We start from the raw sequence: 27184 nt of genomic DNA, 5'->3' as shown, positions 1-27184 counted from the left end.
ATTCATGAAAAGTCAAGTTTAACATTTTTTGCTTTATACCATTTCAAATTTATGCACTTTTTCTCCAGTGGCTGATATTTAAGCCTTTAGTAAAACTCACATTTCTCTTGCTTTTGATTATGAACATTACAAGCATAATGCTAATTCTGAGAATAATAATCTCAGCACATCATGTTTTGAGCCTTGAACTGGCTCCAGGGGAGATTAAAAAAAAAGATTTACTGAATACACACACTTCAGCAAGAACTTTAGATGTCATTCTTAGAGATATTTATGAGAACACAAACAAAATATGCCTCAAATTCATTTCAAAGACATTTCAAGATGGTTTAAAAACATGGAGTGAGTAAAAAACGAAACACTTGATTTTAATACTCCAGCACTTTCCTCAACACTAAATGTTGGGGCATGTTTCAAATAATAGACCTTCACGGTGAACTGAACTGTAAAGTAGGAACACAAAACATTCGCATAATCACACAGACGTTTGGAAATGTTAAAAAGTGACCTACTTTCTCCTTTGAATTTCTGTTATGATGATAAAAACCAAAACAGCTTCCAAACGCACAGAAAGCTCAGGATGAACAGGAGAATGTAAACATCCAGAGATGGAAAAAAAAAAAGGAAAGTTAAGGCTGTTCAAAGCAAATGAGCATTCCACTGATATGACCCATATCTGAGCCAACCCGGCCAGCATTTACAACAAAACAAGAAGAAAAACAAACTGCAAAATAAAATGAAGCCATCCATTGTCTTCACCTTTTCACTGCCTTCAAATAGCGAAGATTCTAAAAACAATGTTTATTAATTCAGCCCTCCGCATTCCTTACATGGATCAGTTGTTATTCTCCGCTGAGTTCGGAGCCACACTCCAAACACTCCTGTCCTTTCTATCAGACCTCTCCATATAAAAAAAGGCCAACATTCTTACCAATAATGAGGGGAGATTTCCAAAGGACCGGCCAGTGTCTTCTGCCAAAGACAAACCAAATGAGAAAGACAGCTTTTAGACGCAAGCAAAGAGATGGGTGAAATGCAGAGCCAGGTGACTTATTCGCTTTCACACAAGCTGGGTTACTAAGAAGGAAGTTCCAGCAGTGCTTAATAGTTTTCAGCTGTGGGCCAGATGGGGTTATGTGAAGTACTAAAGTAAGAGGGGCGGCGGATTTGCAAGCAGAACGAGGTGTCTCACGAGTGTGAGAGAAGCTCTTGAGAGAAAGAACAAGAGAAAAGCAGACAGGAAGAAGAGAATGGCGGAAATAAAGTGTGCTGTGTAAGGGAAAATGCTTAAATTTATTGCTCTGGAGTATTTGATTCTGATTGGATAATCATACCACTTAACATTTACATGATTCAGTATGATGACTGATGAACTCAATGCTGTTAACGCATGGCTTTTTCACTATTTTCAATATTAGAATAAATATACTAGAATAACTAGAGCTGTTAAGTGATTTATCACAAATAAATGCACACAAAATAAACATTTGTTTTATTTATTCATAAAAATTTAAATGTATGCAAATTTATACATGCATAAATACACACAAGACACACATATATTATGTAAATACAAATTTTTATTTTCATGATTAATTGTTAAACAACACAATCGCTGCAACTGAGAGTGTTGCTATTATTAATATTACTATTTTGTACCTGTAAATGATTTAATAAACCTGAGCGATTAACTGATAGTGACCTGTAGAATTTTAGCAGTATTAAATAACAATATTCTGTAGCATTCATTAACAGAGTTGCACAAATTATACACTTTACTATGTGGTTCAAAAACATGTTTATTATAAATTACTAAAGCGTTTCCCCATGCGGATATCTTCCAGACATCACGAAATAACAGATGAACACATACAAAAGCGTGGATGCACACTCTACGTTATATGATTAATACATTTTTGTAAGGGGGAACGAACTTAATGAAATGATCATCAATAAACATTCACCGCTGCTGCACATCTCGATGTTCACGTTGTGGTTGTTTATTCTGCCGAAACGCCAGTAAAGACAAGGATTATTGCAAAACAAGACGGAGATTTCATTGCAGTGATTACATGGCAGGGTACGTTATTTATATTCTCCTGGCTTTTGTAGAAGTGTGGTGGTGTTTGTATCTGATTAAATGTAATACATTCCAATATAATACACATAGCTCGGCCTTTATATAATAATTACTGGTGCTGTCAAACGAATCATCGCTTTCAAAAAGAAGTATTGAATAAATGTTTATCACATGCTGCCTTTTCTTTCGCTTTTCAGCCAGTTTCTGTAATTTTTCCCTCTTTATGAGCAAAAACTTTTGAAAGTCTATAAAAGCTGTTTGGCATTTATCATTCTGGACTATTTAAACAACAATAAACAACACAAAACAGAAACATTTTGATGTTCTGATAGCGATTCCTATGTAGAAGAACCACTTCCTGCCCTCCATCATCAATGACGTCATGTGAAAACAACCTATTGCAGAATATCGCATAGCTATCAGCCAATCAGATTTGAATACCAGACAGAACTGTTGAATAAAATAAGATACAATATAGATACAATAAGAGAACTGAGAGAGAACAGTAGCATGTATTGCTCACTGTTACAAACAAGGGCACATAGGTTACCCCTTTTTTAAGATTTAATATAAGTCTTTGTGTCTCCAGAATGTGTCTGTAAAGTTTCTTCTCAAAACACCCATCAGATTTTTTTATTATACCTGTCATAAGTTTTTTTTATGCCTTTTTTAATCAGGTGGCTGTTTTGTTGTACTGCACCTTTAAGGCTAGTCCTCCCCGCCCACCGTTTCTACGTGCCTTTCAGCGTGCCTTAATCTCCTCCCTCGGCAGATTCAGGCAACAGACAAACTTAAAGGAAGCAGATCTCACATAGCGTTTGTGAGAAATACTACAGTAAGAACTTTACCAATGAGTATTTGATGCATTTGTTGTTGATTTGCAACGATGAGTCACACACAATGTCGTTACAATGTCGTTGACTTTGAATTTAAACACTACAAACTGAACTACACTATTCCAATTTACTATGACCTTTTATGTGAAGCTGCTTTGACACAATCGACATTGTATAAGCGCTATACAAATAAAGGTGAATTGAATTGAAAGTGACAAAGTTCACACGCACACACATTGCAGCGAAGACACGCGCACACACACAGACAGCTTTGCATTCTTTTTCCACGCATATTTGACAGGATACAGGTTAATATCCACTGCTGTATGATTACCTGTTATGTTCATGTACAAAATAAACCTGATTTAATGCCCACAAACCGGGATTGAAGCGTCTTCTTTTATAATTGTTCTGACACGCGGCTGTGCTGATGAAGCTAAGGTAAATCTCTGTACTTCATTACACACTGCACGGTTTTAAAACATTTTAAACTTGTAAAACTCACTCTTGTTCATATTTGATGATGATTGGTGATCCTAGCAAACTGAACAGACCTTTTGTTCCCAGTTGCTTTGCGCTCGTCCTGTCTTGTTAGTATGATTATACACGTGACTACCGGGACATATTAATACGCAACTGTCAATCAATTCGGTGGGCGGGGGGACAGCACTCCTTCGTCAAGTTGCGGGCGGTCTGAAAACCGCTCCAATTGGTCCACCGTTTTTATGTTGTTAAATTTAAAAAAAGTACTTGGTGTGTTTATATCACCCAAATATGACAGCCTATACACTGTAACTACACATATGTCTGTCCAAACAGCTTGAAAAGTAGATTTTTCACCATAGGTGCCCTTTAAGTAATTTATTGTAAAATGCTGCCATTTTGTTTTTGATCATAGCATTTTAAGCAAAGCAAGACAATCTGAGTAAATAATTCATGTAAGGCACAAATTAGCAAGGAAATTGCTTGGCATATGAAAAAAAAACATTTTTTTTCACCACAGGAAAAAAACACAACCACAAAAATTCCTGTTCATACTTTAGAGCAACTTGAGTGCAACACAGTGGACTTTGGCAGTTAGCGGAGTAATACTGAAACCTGACACCTATGCTTTATTCAAGATGTCACAACTGTTACAGGATGACCGAGACACTAGAAAGACAGTGCACATGGAAATATTCAGCTCGTGCAGATGCTGAAAAGCACTGAAACTCTCTCACATCTCTCAGTGAAAGTTGATTGGCCTGGGTGGAGCTGTGTTAGTCTTGGCATCAGCAGGTCTGAGAATATTTGAAAAGATTCTTTTGCTTTATTATCCTAAAACTTGTTTTCCTTTCCATCATCTGGACCCCTCCGCCTTGTGTGGACAGATGTGGGGAGGGGAGAGTAATGCGTTTAAGACTTTGGCATTTTCCATTTCGTGAGGTAAAAGTACTTATTCTGTAGTTTGGACCATATGGTTTAAGAAGTGCAGAAGTAGTCATAATCTTACACGCACCTGGACAACATTAGCAAGAAATGTTGACACTTAAATGTGTATCTTGGGAAAATCTGATAGCATTTTCAGATGGAAAAGAACGAAAACGAGCATGAGCAGAATCAAGAATTTGACCTTTGATAAATTTGACCAAAAATTAATGCAGAAAAACAAATTCAATACAAAACTATTGATTTCTATTAATCAAATTCATATTTAAGGATGAAATGTTCACAGAAGTGTGTTTGAACATTACAGAAATGCACTTTTCAGAGATTCTTTCAACTTGCTATACATTACATATTTCACATTATTTTATCAGTATGGCCTGTTGCCAGGTGGCATTTATACTTTTTTAATAGTGTATAGTATTTTAATAGCTGCACGATATTGGACAATTCTAACATTGCAATATATTTTTAATGTGCGATCTACAGTTGAAGGCAGAATTATTAGCCTCCCTGTTTATTTTTTCCCCAATTTCTGTTTAACGGTGAGAAGATTTTTTTCAACACATTTCTAAATATAATAGTTTTAATAACTCATTTCTAATAACTGATTTATTTTATCTTTGCCATGATGACAGTAAATAATATTTGACTAGATATTTTTCAAGACACTTCAATACAGCTTAAAGTGACATTTAAATGCTTAACTAGGTTAATTAGGTTAACTAGGCAGGTTAGGGTAATTAGACAAGTTATTGTATAATGATGGTTTGTTCTGTAGACAGTTGGAAAAAAAAAGCTTAAAAGGGCTAATAATTTTGTCCTTAAAAACCGTTTTAAAAAATTAAATTATTCCAGCCGAAATAAAATAAATAAGACTTTCTCCAGAAAAAAAATATTATCCGACATACTGTGAAAATGTACTTGCTCTGTTAAACATCATTTGGGAAATATTTAAACAATAAGAAAAAAATGAAAGGGGGGCAAATAATTATGACTTAAACTGTATATCAAAATATAAATACAATTTTACAAGATGACTTAAATATCTCTATTTGAAAAGAATTAATGATGATTACGATAGTTTTCTAGGGAAGTGTCTCAGCCTAAATTCAAATAAACAATCTACAAGCATATATAAATAAAATAAAAATACATATTTACAATTGAAATAAACAGTGTGTTATCATTTTCCGAGTCCAACAGTATTCAGGTACAGTAATTGAATAATTAAAATAAAACTAATTCAATAACATCCATTGCTTTTATAGTTACAAATGGTACAACATCTTAAGCCTAAATGCTTTTGAAATCATACAGTTGCAGGCCTCAAAATCACATCCAAATTCGTTTCGTTTTCTTAGTCCCTTTATTGATCTGGGGTCGCCACAGCAGAACGAACCGCCAACTTATCCAGCATATGTTTTACGCAGTGGATGCCCTTCCAGCCGCAACCCATCTCTGGGAAACATCCACACACACTCATTCACACTCATACACTACGGACAATTTAGCCTACCCAATTCACCTGTACCACATGTCTTTGGACTGTGGGGGAAACCGGAGCACCCGGAGGAAACCCACGCGAATGCAGGGAGAACATGCAACTCCACACAGAAACGCCAACTGACCCAGCCGAGGCTCGAACCAGCAACCTTCTTGCTGTGAGGCGACAGCACTACCTACTGCGCCACTGCGTCGCCCATCACATCCAAATAATAAACTATAATACAGACTCAACATTACATATCCTGTGATGTGGCTATTGCGAATGATCACATTGCGATATCAAGAGGTACGTTTACATGGACACTAATAATCCGACTTTAATATGATTAAGACAATACTCTGATTAAGAGTCTGATTAATCACCATGGTTACAGCGATTTTTGATTATTTTAAACCGATTAAGGTCATAATCGAACTAAATTGAATTAAGACATGTGGAGTATGCCGATTTTAGTCACATTATTGAAGTACAATACAGACATGTAAACACCGCAATTAAACTATTAGTCATGTAGTAGTTTTGCCACATATTGTGACAGGATAGTCTATACACACACGGCTGTTTGACACTATTCTCTGCACCTACAGAGTCAGTGAAGGACCACACTCGCCTGCATCATGAAATTTGTTTTTCCCCATACGGCGTGCGGTATCAAATTCCATTAAATTAAATTCCAAATTCCTTCCAGCAGTTCATACTCGCATCCAATATCTCGTTTGTCATGGGGGCATGCATGAAATATTCTTAAAATGTGAAAGTGCAGTTAAACCTGCAGTTAAAGTCGACAAATTAAAAATGAAACACCCGAAAATAACATGAAACTCCAGAGGAAATGTGGATAGAGTGCTGATGCATTGACGCCAATTAAATTATGTGCTATAACATGTAAAACGGGATCATGAAAATAACATTAAAAAAGCAACTTATGTAAACACGTTAACTATATTATTGTCTTAATCAGGTTAAGATAAGTAATTTAAATACTGGAGTCCAAGCAAGTGTAGTCAATGCTAAAACAATATATTGTGTAGCCTTAGTGTATAGTCACCAGTGATCAGACAAGGCACATTGTTTTTTTTCAATTTGTATTACCATGCTTTCAAATTAGGGTTGTATGATATTGGAGGTTTTGCCAGTTTCCAATATGCCAATTTTTTTCAACTCATAACTGGTGCAAATACTTCATTCAGCACATTCATTTAACATTCATTTATTTAGGCATGAAACGAGTGATTGCTGGTGAGCAACAAGACTTTCAAATACACTCTTTTGGTATAGACTTTGTCTGGAGAAAGTCATGTTATATTTTATATCGTTTTATATTTATTTTATATTATATTGTTTTATAATGTTATATTTTGACCAAAATAAAAGCATTTATTATTAGCCCCCTTAAGCTATATTTGTTTCAATATGCTACAGGCCAAATCATTGTTATCCAATGACTTGCCTAATCACCCTAACTTGCCTAGCCAAATTGACCAAATTTAGCCTTTAAATTGCACTTTAAGCTGAATACTAGTATCTCGAGTACTAGTTAAATCTCGTAAAATATTATGTACTGTCATGATGGCAAGGATAAAATAAATCAGTGATTGGTAATTAGTGATTTAACTATTTTGTTTAGAAATGTGTTGAAAAAAAGCTCTCCATTAAACAGAACTTGGAGTAAAATATAAATCATTACCTTGGAATTATAAGGTTCTATCTGCGTTCTGAATAATTTTGAGATATTGAGCTTCAAAGTTTTTGCATTCCATATAGCAAACTGTATGTGTGTAACATTTGTTTTTTAAATAAAAAGTCTTAAAATGTAAACAACTTATAAAAAACATCCCACATTGTAAATAAGTTGTCATTTAATAAGAATATATCAATAACTCAATTTTGACAAAAATGTCAGATAGAACCTTGTAATTCTAAGGTGACGAAATATTTAACAGGATGGAAATAATTCTGACTTTAAATGAAGAAAAGGGAAACAACTGTATAAATGTATAGTTTGCTTATTAAAATAAGTATTGTCAAAAGTCTTAAACATAGTTACATAACATCTATACTTCCCAACCAATCCTACAAACCCTAACTTCAAATGTATAACTGCAAGTCAATGTATCTACATATATCTCTCAGAGGATGAAAAGAGATGAAGTGGGTGAGGAGATCTTGGCTGGCAAAAAGAGGAGCACAATCTTGTTAAGGTCTGAAGCTAGTCAAGGTAAAAGTTTTGCATTTCTATTTCTGCTTAACCCCAGTCTTCCTTTTACAGAGAATGCGCTAGTTTCTGTATCTGATCATGGCACAAAATGCTACTGAAAATACAGATCTGCTTACAAATTCCTGCCTAGAGAGCATTTTAAGGCATCATCAAAAAGCTTGTTTAAGCATCAGTGGTAGTCCTGACTCATTTAGCTCCTACTTGGTTGTTTATTTATAAAGGCAAAGTCATTTGAAATCAATAACGAGTTGAATCTTCCCTGTGCTTCATGCAAAGCATTTCAAATCAGCCACTTATGAGGTTAAAGTGGTTTTCTTCATTAATTAGGATAAACAGGTTTTGATGAGCTATAATTACAGATGAACACTTTGAGACACACTATATCATCAACTAATAGCACAACACCAAGGTCAAGCAATAGAGCATTTTTCAATAGGTCAGCTGTTGGCATTTCTCACTTTCAAGAAGAAGAGGCAGCCAGCACAAAAAATATAAAAGAGCAGAGATTGTTGTCGCATAAAAGGTGTAATGAGCACAGAAATGATGCTTCATCCTCTTCAATAATTTGAGATTTAAGACACTTAACCAGAATTTATTCAGTAGAGCTTGAAAGGGCAGAGCTTACTGATGTCTCCTGATATGTTTCCACTCATAAAAGAACAATGACTAGATAATTAAAGAGATTCAGAGACACTTTAACAGGCAAAGGTTTGGGTGTTTTATAATGACACTGTATTTTTAGCTGAATATCAAGCCGCAGATGAGGAGCCCCGACAAAATTAGCATTAACAATATTACTAATGTGACTGAATTGAGAAGATTTAACAGATATAAATAGTTCTTAACCGCTCTGCATTTGGAATTTGCATTACCCTTTGGTAGTTTGTATAATCACAGCAGTCACTCTTTAAAAGAACAAGTCGGACAAATTTAAATCATTTTTAAATTTCCATGAAAGTTTTACACCCAGTGGTTCCCAATTTTACTTTGGTACTTGAAAGAATTAATTTTTGTTTCCTGCTTGAGAAATACACATACACTACATTTCAGGTCTAAATCGGTATGCTGAGCCAAAGTGCATTTTTTGTTTGCAAAAAAAGTCTTACCGTAAGGCCCATTTTAGACCTTTTTTTCCCTCCACATCCCCAGGTCATTCACCTCAACAAACAAAGCATGGCCTTCTGCAGTAACCACATGATGATCTTTTCAGCAAAAGCCTCAGCCGTACTTCAAGACAGAACATGTGTTTACATCCACCAGCGGATCTTGAGCAGGAAATGTGGGATTCAGCTTCAATGATACACTTACAAATTGTTATAGCTGAGAGCTGAGAAAATTGAACTGACCTTTCTACCCATTCTGACTACAGCTAGCTGGAAATGAAGTCCTTATCCATTCTCCATTAAAGTAAGCTTCCATTCATATGTGTGCTTACTTTAAACTGCTGACAATGATGTGGATTCTTACAGAAAATATTCAGGCTTTTGAAACAGCCCGTGCAATGAACAAAAGAGGAGGCCAAGAAAAAGAAAAGGGAAATTATACTTTTGCGAAGCTTGAATGTAATTAAGGTATCCACCAAAACATACCAGAGTATAAAAACTAAATTAGAGAACAATTTATGAATATTTTTGTGTATATTTTGAAATGTTGCATTTTTCAGCTATAATGTAAACTTTATATTCAAAATTTGAAGAAATTCCAGTGGTTATTCCATACTAAAAGAACAGTGTTTTACAAAATAACCAAGCCACTTCAACAAAACCAGTTAAAGGGCACCTATGATGAAAAGCATCTTTTGTAAGCTGTTTGGTCAGATCTCAGTGTAGTAGGGCTGCTCGATTATGGGGAAAAAAATCATAATCATGATTATTTTGATCATAATTGTAATCACGATTATTGAAAATGATTTACAGTTGAAGTCAAAATTATTCACCCTCCTGTGAATTTTTAAAATAAATTTTTCCCAAATGATGTTCAAGGAATTTTTCAGTTTTCCTATAACATTTTTTTTTTTCTGGAGAAAGTCTTATTTGTTTTATTTTGGCCAGAATTAAAGCAGGTTTAAATATTTTGAAACCTTTTTTTAAGGTCAATATTATTAGCCCCCTTAAGCAATATATATATTTTTTGATTGTCTGCAGAAGAAACTACTTATATATAATGACTTGCCTAATTACCCTAATTAAGCCTTTGAATTGCACTTTAGACGGAATGCTTGTGTCTTGAAAGATATCTAGTAAAATATTACTTACTGTCATCATAGCAAAGATAAAATAAATCAGTTATTAGAAATGAGTTGCAAAATGTGTTGCAAATGTGTTGAGAAAAATCTTCTTTCCGTTAAACAGAAATTTGGGGGGAAAAGGGCCGCTAATACTTCAGGAGGACTAATAATTCTGACTTAACTATATATATATATATATATATATATATCTATATATATATATATTATATATATATATATATATATATATATATATATATATATATATATATATATATATATATATATACTATATATATATATATATAGTGATTTTCCTCCCTGTAAATAGGAAAGGGACATAAATGCAATAGAATAAAATAAAAGTCCTTTTGTTGTTTGATTAATGATAAAAACAGTCAGCAGCAGGAACATTGCGTACTGTCACTATAAGAACAGTACGGTTCTGATTTATGGTTTCACTTTCACATGTCTTTTCATTCATAGTCTCTGACAGTACATCAATAGTCTCTCACAGATCATAACCAGTCTCTGACAGTACATCACTAGCCTCTCACAGGTCATAAAATAGTCTTTAACAGTGAATCACTAGTCTCTCACAGGTTATAAATAGTCTTTAACAGTACATCACTAGTCTCTCACAGGTCATAGCCAGTCTCTGACAGTATATCACTAGTCTCTCACAGGTCATAAATAGTCTTTAACAGTACATCACTAGTCTCTCACAGGTCATGAATAGTCTTTAACAGTACATCAATAGTCTCTCACAGATCATAACCAGTCTGACAGTACATCACTAGTCTCACACAGGACATAAATAGGCTTTAACAGTACATCACTAGTCTCTCACAGGTCATAAATAGGCTTTAACAGTACATCACTAGTCTCTCACAGGTCATAACCAGTCTCTGAGTACATCACTAGTCTCTCACAGGTCATAACCAGTCTCTGACAGTACATCACTAGTCTCTCACAGGTCATAACCAGTTTCTGAGAGTACATCACTAGTCTCTCACAGGTCATAAATAGTCTTTAACAGTACATCACTAGTCTCTCACAGGTCATAAATAGTCTTTAACAGTACATCACTAGTCTCTCACAGGTCATAAATAGTCTTTAACAGTGCATCACTAGTCTCTAACAGGTCATAACCAGTTTCTGAGAGTACATCACTAGTCTCTCACAGGTCATAACCAGTTTCTGAGAGTACATCACTAGTCTCTCACAGGTCATAACCAGTCTCTGACAGTACATCACTAGTCTCTCACAAGTCATAACCAGTCTCTGACAGTCTCATCAGCAACTCCAGCCACCCAAGCCATAGACTTCTCGCTGCTACCCTCAGGCAGACGGTTCCGCAGCATCCGATCACGCAATAGCCGATGGAAAGAAAGTTTCTTCCCTCAGACTAATAGACTAATGAACACTTAACACATGCCACAGAAACTCTTCCACACCCCTCACTGCACACCACCACCATGTAGCATGCATTGCACTTTACCAATTCATACTTAAAACAATACTGCCTACAATTATGTGTACACCTATTCATTGTACATATTGCTGTCAACATTGCCAATTTTACATTACATGCGTTTTTTTTTGGGGGGGGGGGGATGCTGTTGTATGTTGTTGTATGTTGTATATGTGACAATAAAAGTGATTTGATTTGACTCAGTAATTTTACTGAAAACCTCAGATACTGTTGGTTGGTTCCTGTTGGTTGTGCACCTTTTTTAACCAACCAAGTTTGTCGACGTCATTATCACGACACAGGTCACTCAGCCTATTCATGCCAGAGTCTCGTGGAAAAAGTGATTTACAGGTAGTAATTTGTGTGTAACTTATATTTTTTTATTTATGATTTGGTTATGGGCAAAACAAAGAACACGAGGGTCATGTAGTTGAAATGGTAGGCTACAAATTATTAATTTGTTATGAATTAGTTAACTATTCATAAACAATTCATTTATGACGACAATGGCATTGTCCATTGTGATGTTTTACATTAGACATTGTACGATGCCAAATTGCTCAACACTGCCTAACCCTAGTTCAGATACAAACAGCATCAAAACTGCAGGGGAATTTTAAGCTGTGGGACGTGTCTGACACAGAGGATAGTGGCGGCAAAAAAAATAAACAAATTAAAAAAAAAACATAATTTTTTTTAAAAAGGTGCACATAAGGAACTTATTCAACGAAAAGTGTAAGTCACATAAACTTAAGTTCGCTACTGAATGAGTCCATCATGATAATGCCATTGATGCTCGTGTTTTCCCCGCTTTAATGCACAGTCTAATAGCAGGCTAATATAGTCTGTAAATACCATGCCCTAAAAAACTAACTGCAGAATAAACAGCTAAATGTAAAAGTATATGATCCCTGCCAGTTCTCTCAGAGTAGCATGTCCAATTTCGACTGAAACAATTTGTCAGAAAAAAATGTTTTATTTCCACTATGGCAAAAATAAAAGGAAACTCTCTATTTATCGGTTAATAAACATTGCTTTAACCTTACAGTATTTGATTTAACTTAATAAATTGTATGAAGAGAGAAGTAATTAATAATATATTTTAATAGCATTAATATTATATAATTAGGCTGCAGTTCTATATTTTATAATAGCAAAAAAATTTTTATAAAAAATATTTACATTCTTGTAGTGGGGGCTGGGGTGGGGGTTGCAGGGGGTGGTGGGTTGTTGGATTGACCAGTCCCCAGCAATGTCAAGAGCAAACCTATGCCCTTGATCACTAGTCTCTTACAGTACATCATCTCAGAAGTCATAACTAAATCTCTTACAGTAGATCACTAGTCTCTCACATTTCCAGCTGAGCAGAGAAAGGATCCGTAGCTCAGCATACAGTGTATCAACTTTTATGAGAATCTGAGCTTAAAGGCTTGAATCACTTTGAACTCTGATTGCCCATTAAGATTCTTCCCCTTTATCCTGTCCTCTCATTCATTTCAGGTTTTTCTGGGATGATCATCCATTTCGGGAGGACTGAAAGAGTTTGTGACATTGTAAACTTCTCTTGCTTTTGCTGAAAGGGTCAGGATTGTTTTATCTGGAAAACCTACTGCCTGACTGAGGGTTTCAATCACTTTAGAACGACTCAGCATCTTCCAAAATAAGAAAACTGTAAAAACTGGACAGATGGGAGAAAACTGCACCGTAACGCAGCCAGTTAAATAGAGTTTAGATTGTGAAATTGTTCTCTTTTTTTGTCAGTGTTCTTTTTCATAGATCGGATTACATTTTTGGGGTTTGCATGTTCTCCCAGTGTTGGCGTAGGTTTTTCCCCATGTTGGCATGGGTTGGTGCTATAGGTGAATTGACAAAAGCTTAATTGGTTGTAGTGTATGTGCATGAATAAGTGTATATATGGTTGTTTCCCAGTAATTGGTTGCAGCTGGAAGGGCATCCACTGCGTGAAACATATGCTGGATAAGTTGGCGGTTCATTCCACTGTGGCCACCCCAGATTAATAAAGGGACTAAGCCGAAAAGAAAATGAATGATTACATTTTTTACTGTGCTTTAGAATCTCATGCAACTCATGAAATGTGCTTAAAGGGCACCTATTTTATCCATTCTACAAGATGTAAGATAAGCCTTTGGTGTCTCCAGAATGTGTCTGTAACATTTCAGCTCAAAGTAACCATCAGATAATTTAGTATATCCTCCAGAATATGCCCATTTTGGTCTCTGAGTACATTGTAGCTGTTTTTGTAGCCTGTGTCTTTAAATGCAAATGAGCTGCTTCCCACCCACCGTTTTAAAGTGCGTGTCTGCTTCTCATCATGCGTTACATCAGATAAACAGCACAGTGACAGACACAGACTCGGATGAAGTTGAAATACAGCTCATAAGTTAAAATACCAAGTAAGCTTATTTGATGTATTTGGAGTTTATTCAAGCCTTTCTGAAACGATGAGTCACACATAAATGCCATTTGCAGAACACACACACACACACACGCACACACACACACACACAAACACATATTAGCCTTTACTGACACCATGCGACCATGGTGATTAAAGCGGTTAAGAATTACATAAACAATTTAAGTCTTTATTACATACATGCTCTGTTTTAAAAAAATATTTTAAACTTATAAAAATCCCATAGAGTTGGAACAAATATTTAAATCTCAGTTTATTAGCAAAAAAATCTTCTCTGGACATGTGAATACATGTTATTATAGAAACATGGCGCCTGTCAGTCAATTAGTTGGGTGGGGAAAACCACACTCCTACGTTGTGTTGCGGTGGGCCTCAAAATCACTGGGATTTGGACCCTTTTTTAACATCAGAAAATTGAAAAAAAAGAGAGACTTGTTGGGTTTATATCACTAAAATATGACAGTGGACACACTATTAGGGACGACCAGATCAGATCATGTGATTGGAAATTAGGCTCGATCACGTGTTTTCAGACTCGATAGAAATTGGATGTTACCTCCCGATTAGAACTTGAATATATACATGTATATTTATATATTCTCATTATTTTATAACACAACAATAGTTATGCGGTGGCACAGAGTTAGACCTCTTTCTTGACTGACACAGAAACAGCAACGTGTGCAGCATGACATCACTTTGTTGCAGAGACACTATTGGTTAAATGACGGTTAAGTAGATCACAGAAGCAGATTGCAGCGGAAAGCGTGAGAAAGTCAGTGATCTGAAGGTATTTTAAAGTTGATGACGACAACATTGCCATAGCAAACAGTGAGATATGTAAACTTGGGACTGAGAGTTGAGGTGCTATTTGTTTTTATATTAGATTTTTTTTTCATATTTAGTGTTGATGTTAGTGCATATTTAGTGCAGAATTGATGTTATTTATTACTTGATTGTTCAAGCTACCTCACAGAAGTGCTCTGTTTTCCTAACAGAGTTGTTAGATATCAAAATAAGGTGAATTAAATAAAAAATAAACATTCTGGATCTGTTTCTTCACACTTCTTTATTCTTTTTTTTATGTATTACAGAAGTATTGGGGTCAGGTTTTGGTATCGGTAAATGCTCTAAATCAAATGACTCCGACTCGAGGGCAAAAAAAAAAAATCATGATTGGGACATCCCTACACACTATACATACAGACAGTTCTGTCCAAACAGCTTACAAAAGTTGATTTTCATCATAGGCTCCCTTTAAATGCACAACATTGGTGAGTAAACCGTATGCAGAAGACTTCTTCCAAAACGAAAGTACACACAAAGTAAAAAAAAACATAAAAAGGTGCAAATAAACAAAACTTCCTCTATCCAACATTTCAGAATGACAAGCCTCAAAATGTAACCACTCATATTCCATGATTACCTCTCTCTGCCCTGCAAGGTCACAAAATGTGGTCCATCACAAAGAGAATCAGAGCCTCCTGCTCCATATCTGTAAAAGCTGAATTACAGCCAGCTCACTCTGTCAAAGCCAATGTACCCGCGGCTGCAGAGCCAATGGATCATGATCAAGTGAAGCCAGAGCACTGAAAAACCCCACCAATGTCAAACCCTCTCTCTTCACTAAATACACTTCTGTCTAGACCACAGATGGGAATATACTGCATTTCAGTTGCGAACATTTACAGCTAATGAGAGAGAAATATAGAATTGGTAAACACTGCACATAGAGGATCTAATTGCCAATTACAGTCAGTTTGCAGTGGAACCAAACAGAAGTTGTTCAGCAAACATGAGAAAGACCTTTGAACAGATGAAATGTCATTTTTGATCATCTCTTCGAGCATCAGATTTATCATAGACCATTTCCTTTACTAAAAGATGCGTTTTCTTCATACATATTTATGGATGAAATTGACATTAGACAATTTCGATGTCAGAATTGGAGTTCTGAGTGGCACCAGAGCTGTACCTGACTGCGAGTTGGCAGATATAGGTCAAGACTTTTGTCGTGTTCAAGAAAATAAGAATGGCAGAAATTCCCTGTGGAATGAATATGCAGAATAAGAAGCAACTTCAGACGCCGCATCACTGGAACTACTTAGCTGAGAAACCACAGAACTGGCCAAGCCACCACGGACAAAACCTACTAAAATAGTGAAACTCTACATCACTTCAACAAAGAAAAAGTTACTTCTAATGCTGTTATTAAGCCAAAGTAGCAAGACAACATCACTTGAGACTCGGATAAAAGAATAATCAAATATTGCGGCACTTTTGCAGACAAACATTGACAACTACAAACCAGCTCAGAGTTCATCTCAAAGGGTTTTGAAAAAGAAATGCAAAACTGATCAAACGAATCTGGTTTCAAGTGGTCAAAAGTAACTCAGAATGAAAATCCACATACTCAATTCTGCACAGATTCTAAATGTAGCACCGGGCAAGAAAGCAAAATAGCTTTTTGAAGAAAACCACCTACAAAATGATCAATGGGTAGTCATATACTCTCACTGGCCACTATGTTAGGTACACCTTACTATTATTGGGTTGGACCCCTTTTTTCCTTCACAATTGACTTAATCTATCATGGCATAGATTCAACAAGATACTGGAAATATTCCTCAGAGTTTTTGGTCTATATGAAAGCATCAGGCCACATCTGCTCCACCACCGTCACACTCAACACTGGTGTACCACACTGCTGCGTGCTGAGCCCCTTCCTCTACTCCCTTTTTACCATCGACTGTCGGCCTGTGAACAGATCCAACACCATCATCAAATTTGCAGATGACACCACAGTGATTGGTCTAATCAGCAATAATGATGAGACTGCCTACAGGGAGGAGATACAGCATCTGGCCACTTGGTGCACCGACAATAATCTGATCCTTAACACCAGCAAGACCAAGGAGCTCATTGTGGACTTCAGGAAGGGACGGACAGGCTCGCATGATCCCATCCACATTAATGGGATGGCCGTTGAGCCTGTCTCATCCTTCAAGTTCCTGGGGACCCACATCTCTAAGGACCTTTCCTGGACCACCAACACCTCCAGCCTGGTCAAGAAGGCTCACCAGCGCCTATTCTTCTTGAGGCAACTTAAGAAGAATCAGCTTTCATCAGCCGTCTTGGTGAACTTCTACCGATGCACAATAGAAAGCATCCTGACCAACTGCGTCACAGTCTGGTATGGAAGCTGCTCTGTTGCTGAGCGTAAGGCACTGCAGCGGGTAGTGAAAACTGCCCAACGCATCACAGGGACTACACTGCCAGCCATAGAGGACATCCAGAAGAAACACTGTCTGCGCAGAGCACGCAGTATTCTTAAGGACACCTCTCACCCTGCTCACAGACTGTTTTCTCTCCTGCCTTCCGGCAGGCACTTCAGGCTCCCGCGGACAAAAACCAGCAGACTGAGGAACAGCTTTTTCCCCAGAGCTGTCTTCCTTTTGAACTCTGCCCCTCACTGACTCTTTTGCCCCCCCAATACACCCCCCACATTCCTCTAACTTATACTCCTCACAATCACTGCACTATTTAACATTTGCACATTTAAAGTTTGCACATATTCATTGCACTGATTCATTTATTTGAACTGGACATACCCACTGCACATGGACATTTCTAATTTGTAATTATGTTTATCTATCTGCACACTTCTGCTATTAATAGTAACCTGTACATATATTCATTTATTGTAAATATGTTCATAGCTAATACAACCTGTATATAATGTTGATAGTACATCCATCTGTAAATATTACCATAGTTTTTCTTTAACTGCACTTTATAACTTATACCTGTATCCTGCACTTGCTGCTATTGCACTGCTGGTTAGACCTAAACTGCATTTCGTTGCCTTGTACTTGTACATGTGTAATGACAATAAAGTTGAATCTAATCTATCTAATCTAATCAGGCAGTTGCTGAAGATTTGTCAGCTGCACATCCATGATGTGAATCTCCCGTTCCACCACATCCCAAAGGTGCTCTATTGGATTGAGAGCTGGTGACTGTGTAGGCCATTTGAGTACAGTGAACTCATTGTCATGTTCAAGAAACAAGTCTGAGATGATTCGTGCGTTATGACATGGTGCGCTATCCTGCTGGAAGTAGCCATCAGAAGATGGGTTCACTGTGGTCATAAAGGGATAGACACGGTCAGCAATATTACTCAGGTAGGCTGGGGCATTGCTCACGATGCTCAATTGGTATTAAAGGGCCCAAAGTATGCCAAGAAAATATCCCCCACACCATTACACCACCAACACCAGCCTGAAACATTGATCTAAGACAGGATGGATCCATGTTTTTATGTTGATGACGCCAAATTCTGACCCTACCATCCGAATGTCGAAGCAGAAATCGAGACTCATCAGACCAGGCAACATTTTTCAATCTTCTATAGTCCAATTTTGGTGAGCCTGTGCGAATTGTAGTCTCATTTTTCTGTTCTTAGCTGACAGAAGTGACACCCGCTGTGGTCTTCTGCTGCTGTAGCCCATTCGCTTCAAGGTTGGACATGTTGTGCATTCAGAGATGCTCTTCTACATACCTTGGTTGTAACGAGTGGTTATTTAAGTTACTGTTGCCTTTCTATCAGTTGGAACCAGGCTAGCCATTCTCCTCTGACCTCCGGTATCAACAAGGCATTTGCACCTTCTGTATCTGTATATCTGTAAAAGAGATGGTTGTGTAAGAAAATCCCAGTAGATCAGCAGTTTCTGAAATACTCAGATCAGCCCGTCTAGCAACAACAACCATGCCACGTTCAAAGTCACTTAAATCATCTTTCTTCTCCATTCTGATGCTCAGTTTGAACTGCAGCAGATCGTTGCTGCCGTGTGATTGGCTGATTAAAATTTTGCTCTAATGAGCACCCGCAAGTGTAGGTTTATGTGCATGAAACTTACAACACAAAGCATAGTAATCGGTTATCATCTAAGATCATAATCATGTGTAACTCGACAAATAATGTCTTTGATAAAAGACAGCATGATTACAAAAGCATGGGAGGTAAAAATGTGGTGTGACTACCAAGACGCTACAGTCAAAAAGTACACTGCCACAAAAAGCACAAAAGATTTCATCAGCTAATAAAGCGTGAGATGGGATTTCATGGTCTTTAGAGCAAAGAAGGCATCTAGCACCTCTTCTGAGGAAATTTCCCATATATTTTTCCCTTAAGTGATTCACATCTCTCCGTAGTCAGCAACAAACACCACAGCACTCCAAAACCCCAGACCAAGCACCACATTACTTTATGCAAACAGAAAAAGAGATTTGCTGAGGATCCTGTTAAAAAAACTTGAATGTATTTAACATTACTATTTATATAGCACTTGGATTCCAAATTTTGGAAGGAAAAGGTAGGAATCCTTGGAACATTTTCAAGCAGAGTCAGACCGAGTCAAATTCTTTAAATACATTTTGGTATAAAAATTCTTCCTAGACTGTCTAAACTGCCAATGACAGCAAACCTAGTCTTAAATTTAACATTCAACCCAAATATTAGGCAAATAACACTAACTGTGTACATGCTGTTAAAATCTAGAGGAATGTGAAAAAGCCATTTTGACTTCCTGTCCACAGAATGCCCCCCTCTCCCCCACATCTGGTAAAACCATACACATTTACCTCAAGATGTAGAAAAACTTCCAGGCAGGGGGTAAAAGGTTTTATAGACAGAAAACCAGATGGCCTTGAGCATGGTTAACATCAAAAATAGTCATTAATAGAAGTAAACCGAAATCTGACCCTAAGCTAATTTACCTATACATAGGGCCAAACGGAATCTGCAGATATTTTTTGCTATTTCTGCGCAGAATTGTGTTAAAAATCTGCAGATTTATGCAGAATTATTTTGGGAGTATCATAACTAAAAACCTTACATTATACGAAATACAAAGTAATACCTTTTTACCTTTTATTTAACGTTTACAATGCAAATCCAATTAGATCCACTTTATTTGGTAAACAAAGCAAGTCTCTCATATAATATCTCTACTAAAAGACAGAAAATATTACTTTACAAACTGTATTGTAAATAAATCATATGAATATTTTCATATTAGTAAATAATATTACTGTAATTAATTTAAAAACGAAATAAATATAAATCTACACACATATACACAGGTAAATAAACATGATCAAAGATGGGCTAAAAATCTGTGGAATTCTGCGTGCGCAGATTCCGTGTAGGCCTACCTATACACCACAGAAGAATGAATGATACGATTAGTGAAAGCCATTCTAGATATACTTCAAGCACGAAAAAACTAACAGGTGTAATGCAATTGTGATTAATCAAAATCTGGTTCTCATGCACATCTTGTCTAGGAAGCACGGTTTTGTAATTAGTAGTAAATGTCATCTGAAGGCCAGAAGGCACTCTCATATTTGAAAACTCCAAATACCCATGAAGACACCCAGGAAATCCCCGTAGTGGTTGTTTAATAAAGCTTTCAGTAACTAGGCCCACATGGAATCTGCGCACGTAGAAATCCAGAGATTTTTAGCCCATCACTGAGTCTATTTATTTACTTGTAAATGTGCATGAATATATATTTATAATATAAATAAAATACATTTTTTAAATAAATTTTTAGTAATACTATTGACAAAATTTTCAAATAATTTATTTACAATACAATTTGTCTTTTAGTAGACCTATTATATGAGAAACTTGCTTTGTTTACCAAATAAGTGGATCTAATTAGATTTGCATGGTATACAATAAATAAAAGTTAAAAAGGTATTATTTTTTATGTCATATATTAGGATTTTAGTCATGATACTCTCAAAATCACTCCCCATAAATCTGCAGATTTTTATTATTATTATTATTATATTTTTTTTTTTTTACAAAATTCTCTGCAGAAATAAAAAAAAAGCCTGCAGATTCTCTCTGGCCCTACTAATGACTAATAATAACTAATGACTAAAAACAATTAAATGATAATCACACAACTATGGAAATATCTCTGAGATTTATTTCAAACGTTTGACTGTTAAAAATTGACTCTGGAGTAAAAACATGCCATTTTTTGTGGTACAGTCAAATGCCTTCAGAAATAGCAGCAATGCAGAGCCATAGCTCAATAAGAAGCTAAACAAAGAGCTGTCATTATCCAGAATGATTATCTTCGATTTCATAATCACCTGATTCAGTCGCCTGTGATTATAATCACGATTTGCATAGCTTGTCACTGAACTACAAACTACTGAACAACTGCAGTTTAAGACCAGTTACACACTAAAGATAAGCAGGGCTGAGCCTGGATAGGTGACCACATGGGAAATCGAGGATGTTGTTGGAAATGGCGTTAGTGGGGCCAGCAGGGGGCGCTCAACCTAATGAGGCAGTCCTAATGCCCCAGTAATGTGGAGAGGACGCTATACTGCTAGTAAGCACCGTCTTTCGCATGAGACATTAAACAGAGGTCCTGACTCTCAGTGGTCATTAAAAATCCCATGGCACTTCTTCTAAAGAGTAGAGGTGTAACCCCGATGTCCTGGCAAAATTCCCTCCATCTACCCTTAATGATCATGGCCTCCCAATCATCGCCATCCACCATACTGGCTCCATCACGGTCTCTCCACTCCACCAATAGCTGGTGTGTGGTGAGCGCACTAGCACTGTTGTCCTGTAGCTGCAGTCGCATCATCCAAGTGGATGCTGCACACTGGTGGTGGTGTGGAGCTTTGTTGATTATGTAATATGTAGGTGCATGGGCTCTGGGACTCCACCTATTTTAAAACTGAAACTTTTCTCTAGTTCGTTTATGATATTCAGTTCCTTTGCTGGAATCTGTTGAACAAACCGTTCAACACTTTAGTGATGTCACACTGGGACAGACATTTGCATTTCACAGCGGAAGTGATGCAACAAGAGATTGCAGAGGTGTTGTCAGATCATGTCAGATATTTCAAAGTACTTCTAAACTAGACAGAACAAAGATTCAGTGTACAGGTGCCCCTTCGGTTTCTGATATACTCCACTCACTTGAGTCTGGTGACAACAGTAGAATAAAAGAGTAAAATCACTTTTGCTTTGACGCATCCCGTTTAAACAACACATCTGCCTCTCTGCAGTCTTCAGAAGGATCCCACACCAAAAAAAAAAAAAAAGAGGATGGTTTATTTTTTATTGCACCTCAGACTTCATCAGAAGACTATATGTTCTAATCACTTGCATCAGATAAAAAGGTACAAGGTACTTAAAGGCTTTCATGATGGAAAGAACTACAATCCCATAAAAAGCATTATGTTTGACAAAATGTAAAACAACAACAAAAACTACAGTGAAACAAACTATTTCAAATGAATTGTTTTATGTTGAATGCTACATATTTAAAGTTTATTACAAAAATATGCATTTATCTACAATTATATTAATATTAAGATCATTTGGAGATCTTCATAGGATTGGAAAGACGGGTATTTTGTACAGTAATATACACTACCTGACAAAAGTCTTGCTGTTGTAAGAGCAGAAAAAAATAATAACTAATAATTCTAGTTGATCATTTGAAAAAGTGGCAGAAGGTCAATTTTCTGATGAATCATCTGTTGAACTGCATCACAATCATCACAAATACTGCAGAAGACCTATTGGAACCCGCATGGACCCAAGATTCTCACAGAAATCAGTCATGTTTGGTGAAGGAAAAATTGTGGTTTGGGGTTACAATCAGTATGGCGGTGTGCGAGAGATCTGCAGAGTAGATGGCAACATCAACAGCCTGAGGTATCAAGACATTGTGCTGCCCATTACATTACAAACCACAGGAGAGGGCAAATTCTTCAGCAGGATAGCGCTCCTTCTCATACTTCAGCCTCCACATCAAAGTACCTGAAAGCAAAGAAGGTCAAGGTGCTCCAGGATTGGCCAGCCCTGTCACCAGACATGAACATTACTGAGCATGTCTGGGCTAAGATGAAGGAGGAGGCATTGAAGATGAATCCAAAAAATCTTGATGAACTCTGGGAGTCCTGCAAGAATGCTTTCTTTGCCATTCCAGATGACTTTATTAATAAGTTATTTGAGTCATTGCAGAGATGTATGGATGCAGTTCTCCAAGCTCATGGGAGTCATACACAATATTAATTCTTTTTTCCACTGCACCATGACTTTATATTCTATACTGTACATTATTTCTGTTAAGTGACAAGACTTTTGTCAAGGCAAAGTCAGACCTTAATGTCCGAATTAAATAATTAAAAATCAAGGTATGATCATATTTTTTTTGCTAATCTAGAGTCCTTTGCCCTCATTTAAGACACTTCTGATGCCAAATAATTAACTAGAAGTCAAGTTTTTATTTGTTGTTCCTAAACTTTGATAGACGACAAGACTTGTCAAGTAGTGTAGCTTTTCTGAACAAATTATGTGCAGTGAATAGCACAATCAAGGTCACATTGTGACAGCAAGGTCGCTGGTTCAAGCCTCGGCTGGGCCAGTTGGCATTTCTGTGTGGAGTTTGCATGTTCTCCCTGTGTTCGCATGGGTTTCCTCCGGGTGCTCCGGTTTCCCCCACAGTCCAAAGACATGTGGTACAGGTAAATTGGGTAAGCTAAATTGTCCGTAATGCATGAGTGTGAATGAATGTGTATGGGTGTTTCCCAGTGATGGGTGGCAGCTGGAAGGGTGTGTAAAACATGTGCTGGATAAGTTGGATGTTCATTCCACAGTGGAATTGAACAATTCACATATTATTGCAAGGAGGCTTTGGTACATTTTCAAATGCAATAACACAAGACAATCATGCACATAATTGTGTATTGACAAGCTTTTAGAGATCCAGTTCATCAAACAGATGTTTTCAGCCAGGGTAGAGCGAGGGTTGTAAATTTTTTGCTAATATGCTTTCACTTTTAAATATTTATTTTATTGAGTTGTGGGGTTACATTCTTATTGAGTTGTGGGGTTAGATTATAAGCAAACGTTCAACTCAATACAAAATCCAAAAGCACTGGGATGAAGAAGTAGCAGTGAAACACTAAGCAAAACGAAACCTGAGCAGATGGAATTCCTGTGCAATCATTCATGAAGTCCCTTCTTGAATGGAGAATGGCTCACCAACAATTTGCAAAGAAATTCGCTCTGCTCAACTTTCACAAATAAGACCTGCTGAGCGCACATAAAAAGTATGTATGAATGTTTAGATAACATTTCAAGGAGGTGCATTAAAAGAACTGAAAGGAGTGAATGTTGAGAATCAGACAGACACTCACCACAACACATGCGGTGTCCTGAGGAAAGTTCCAGATAGATTGATCTTTCTGCTGTCATCAGCAGAAAAAGCCCACAGGACATGACAGGTATTTTGTCTTCATTTGCTTCCCATGAAGTACTTTGAGCGCTTCTCAAGCACACCAGCAGAATGTTCAAGAGCCTTTTTAATACTACCTGATGTCAGAACATCAAAATTTCTATATTTACTGGGTGGAGGTAAATCTGAGTGACATTTAAGACAGAAGGAAATTGTCCTACAGCTCTTTTCAGTGGACAAGGCTTTCAACAAACACGGAAAGAAAACTAATGGATGCAGTGAATGATGGACTGATTACATGCATCTTTCAAGCAGTGATGTGAAGATGTGCCAGATAGCACCATGCTAGGAGAAAAAGGTTAAAGAAATGGGCAAAGGGTTTGTTGTTAAAATCTTCCATAATTTTACAAGGTTTTAAATGGAAAACATCCTTATTCTAACAGCTTTCTCACTCTAAAGGGATTCTAGCCGAGGTAAAACCCTTTAACCCCACTAAGTGCTCCAAACCACATTTCTGCCACAGTCTCAATGCCAATGTTCTGCCACGAGCAGATAAGAGCCTCAAAACCAGCCACAAAGACTGCAGCAGAATGAATTTTGGAGCCTGCTGAAGACAAGCATCCAAGAACCAGACACAACCTTTCCATCTATTAAACCAGTTACAAATGCTTGTTAAAACTGAGGTCAGCAGAGCCAAGCAACCATCCCCCACTGAGCAACCTTAAGGAGCCGAAAAGGGATGATTCTGACTGTAAACAGCTTCAATGAAGCTTCAGCCAGACAAAGAAACAAATCAGTCTGAACCTTAATATTCAGAGAGGCCCTACTCTATTATTGTTCTTTTAAAGCCTAAGCTAATAAGTCTGGAGTGTTGAGAAAGAGGGAGGCTAGAAACAGAGGTAGGGGCTACATTACTGCCTGACCCAGTTAGAATAATTGATTTCATGTGTCAACTGAGTCAAGTTAAGTTGAGCAGTAATTCCATGGAAGCAGAATAGAATTAATCAGGCTCAACTCTGAGCAGCAAACAGGGAGACCGAAGGCTGAAAACCCAACAGGCACAAATGCAGGGAACATTCACGCTTTGCCCTGCTTATAACCCAATATAGTTTGTGCATGGAAAAATTCTTTGTAAGTTGAAATTATTTTTTTAACAACATCACAGCTATTCAAAATACATAACCAAAATGTAAAAAATATTATAATGCTACTCTGCAATTATGCAAATTTAAAGTCTCCAGCCAAACTATTTGAAAGATGCATGTAGCTCACTAGATGTATCTGTATCCTAGAGTAGAATAAAATGTTTTGCCTAAAATTCTACACTGTCAGAAAAAATACCTTCAGAGTAAGGCAGCAAGATATTGGAACAATCTCATATTTCAATATTTTATTTCTGTGCAATAAATATTGTGATATGAATACAGTTTCAGAAGATAGTTTGAATAGCACTATTTGACCGAGTCTAACAGTATTCCGGTACAGAAATGCAATAATCACAATGCAAAAAAATGCTTTTCTTATTTTGTTTGGTCTCATTTCTAGTCCAAATATCAAAGACCAAGTAAAAATATTGTTTAGTTTTCACCGTCAGAAGAAATAAGTGAAAATTAAGAGATTTTTTTTGCTTGTTTTAAGGGAATTATCTGCCAGAAGTATAAATGCACGACAACACACAAGGCATGCACCATGGATCACGGCAAAAGTTTGCAAAAGTATAAATCAGTCTTTAGGGGATCACATAAGCCATGACTGTCATTGGTGACCCCCTTAAACAAACAAACAAACCACACATTTGCCGGTGGAAAAATGTTTGATAAAATTAAGTGAAGTGCACCTTTTATTATCATTGTTAAGTTGCTTAGGATAAAAACATCTGCTTAATGAATAAATGTAAATGTATCAAAAATGTATCAATATCATCTTGCTTTAAAGGGGTGGTCCAGAGTGTATTTTTAAGGCTTGGTCTCATTTATAAGATGCAAAGCAATGTGTGCTCATGCTGCATTTGTAGAAAAATCACGTAATTTTTTCATACATTTTACTTTGATTTTATACAGCTTCTCAGCTAACATAATAACGAACATCATATTTCTGTTCCTTCGAAAGCCTGCCCTCAGGAGGCTTTGATTGGTCAGCTAACATTATGTGCTGTGATTCGCGGATCAGCTCCACATCACCACGTCACGCCCCTACAAGCACATGCTTTAGCGCGGTGTAAACAGTAGCTGTTTCAGACTGAAATTGAAGAGCACACAGCTGAACTTCACGCCTGGTCTCTAAAATAAAATCTGACAAGTGGCTTTCACATATATTCGGAATAATCATGTGTAAGTAAAATGAAATATTCACATATCTTTTGCAAGTTTGCTATTTGAGATGTATAACACAGGGATAGTGGCTGCATAGAGACACACTGCAGTGCTGGTGAAGATTGTAGGTGTTTACAGAGGTTTGACGGACAAATATGAATTTGTAGCTAAACTGTTAACGGTGCCAAACTTCATTTCTCATTGTTTACATACTTGTTTACATCCTTGCTAAAACATACCGTTAACAGTAGAAACTATGAATGTAATTGATCAATTTTAACAAATAAAAATACTTACTGGCTCACAATCCACAGCTTCGTTTATTATGGTTTTTAGCCGAATCCAGCACTGAACTGAGAGAGATTCTGGAAGCTGTCCTTTG

The 27184-nt window shown here is 36.8% G+C and overlaps 1 protein-coding gene across 8 annotated transcripts in view; it reads right to left on the bottom strand.

Moving 5' to 3' along the window:
* The window catches only part of gulp1a (GULP PTB domain containing engulfment adaptor 1a), a 109998-nt gene that overhangs the window by 46195 nt on the left and 36619 nt on the right, over positions 1-27184 (bottom strand). The window contains exon 1 of one of the 8 annotated variants that reach the window (XM_056465817.1): positions 932-1228. The exons of 3 other annotated variants lie outside the window; for them this stretch is intronic. The gene's annotated coding sequence lies outside the window, so the exon portion shown is untranslated. Of the gene's footprint in view, positions 1-512; positions 713-830; positions 849-931; positions 1229-27184 lie in introns of those variants that run through there. 4 more of the 8 variants (XM_056465816.1, XM_056465806.1, XM_056465813.1 and 1 more) reach the window with 4 other exon arrangements.

This window comes from Danio aesculapii, chromosome 9, assembly GCF_903798145.1.
Source record: "Danio aesculapii chromosome 9, fDanAes4.1, whole genome shotgun sequence".
In the NCBI taxonomy this organism is placed as follows: Eukaryota; Metazoa; Chordata; class Actinopteri; order Cypriniformes; family Danionidae; genus Danio; species Danio aesculapii.
This window is presented reverse-complemented; position numbering and strand designations above follow the sequence as displayed.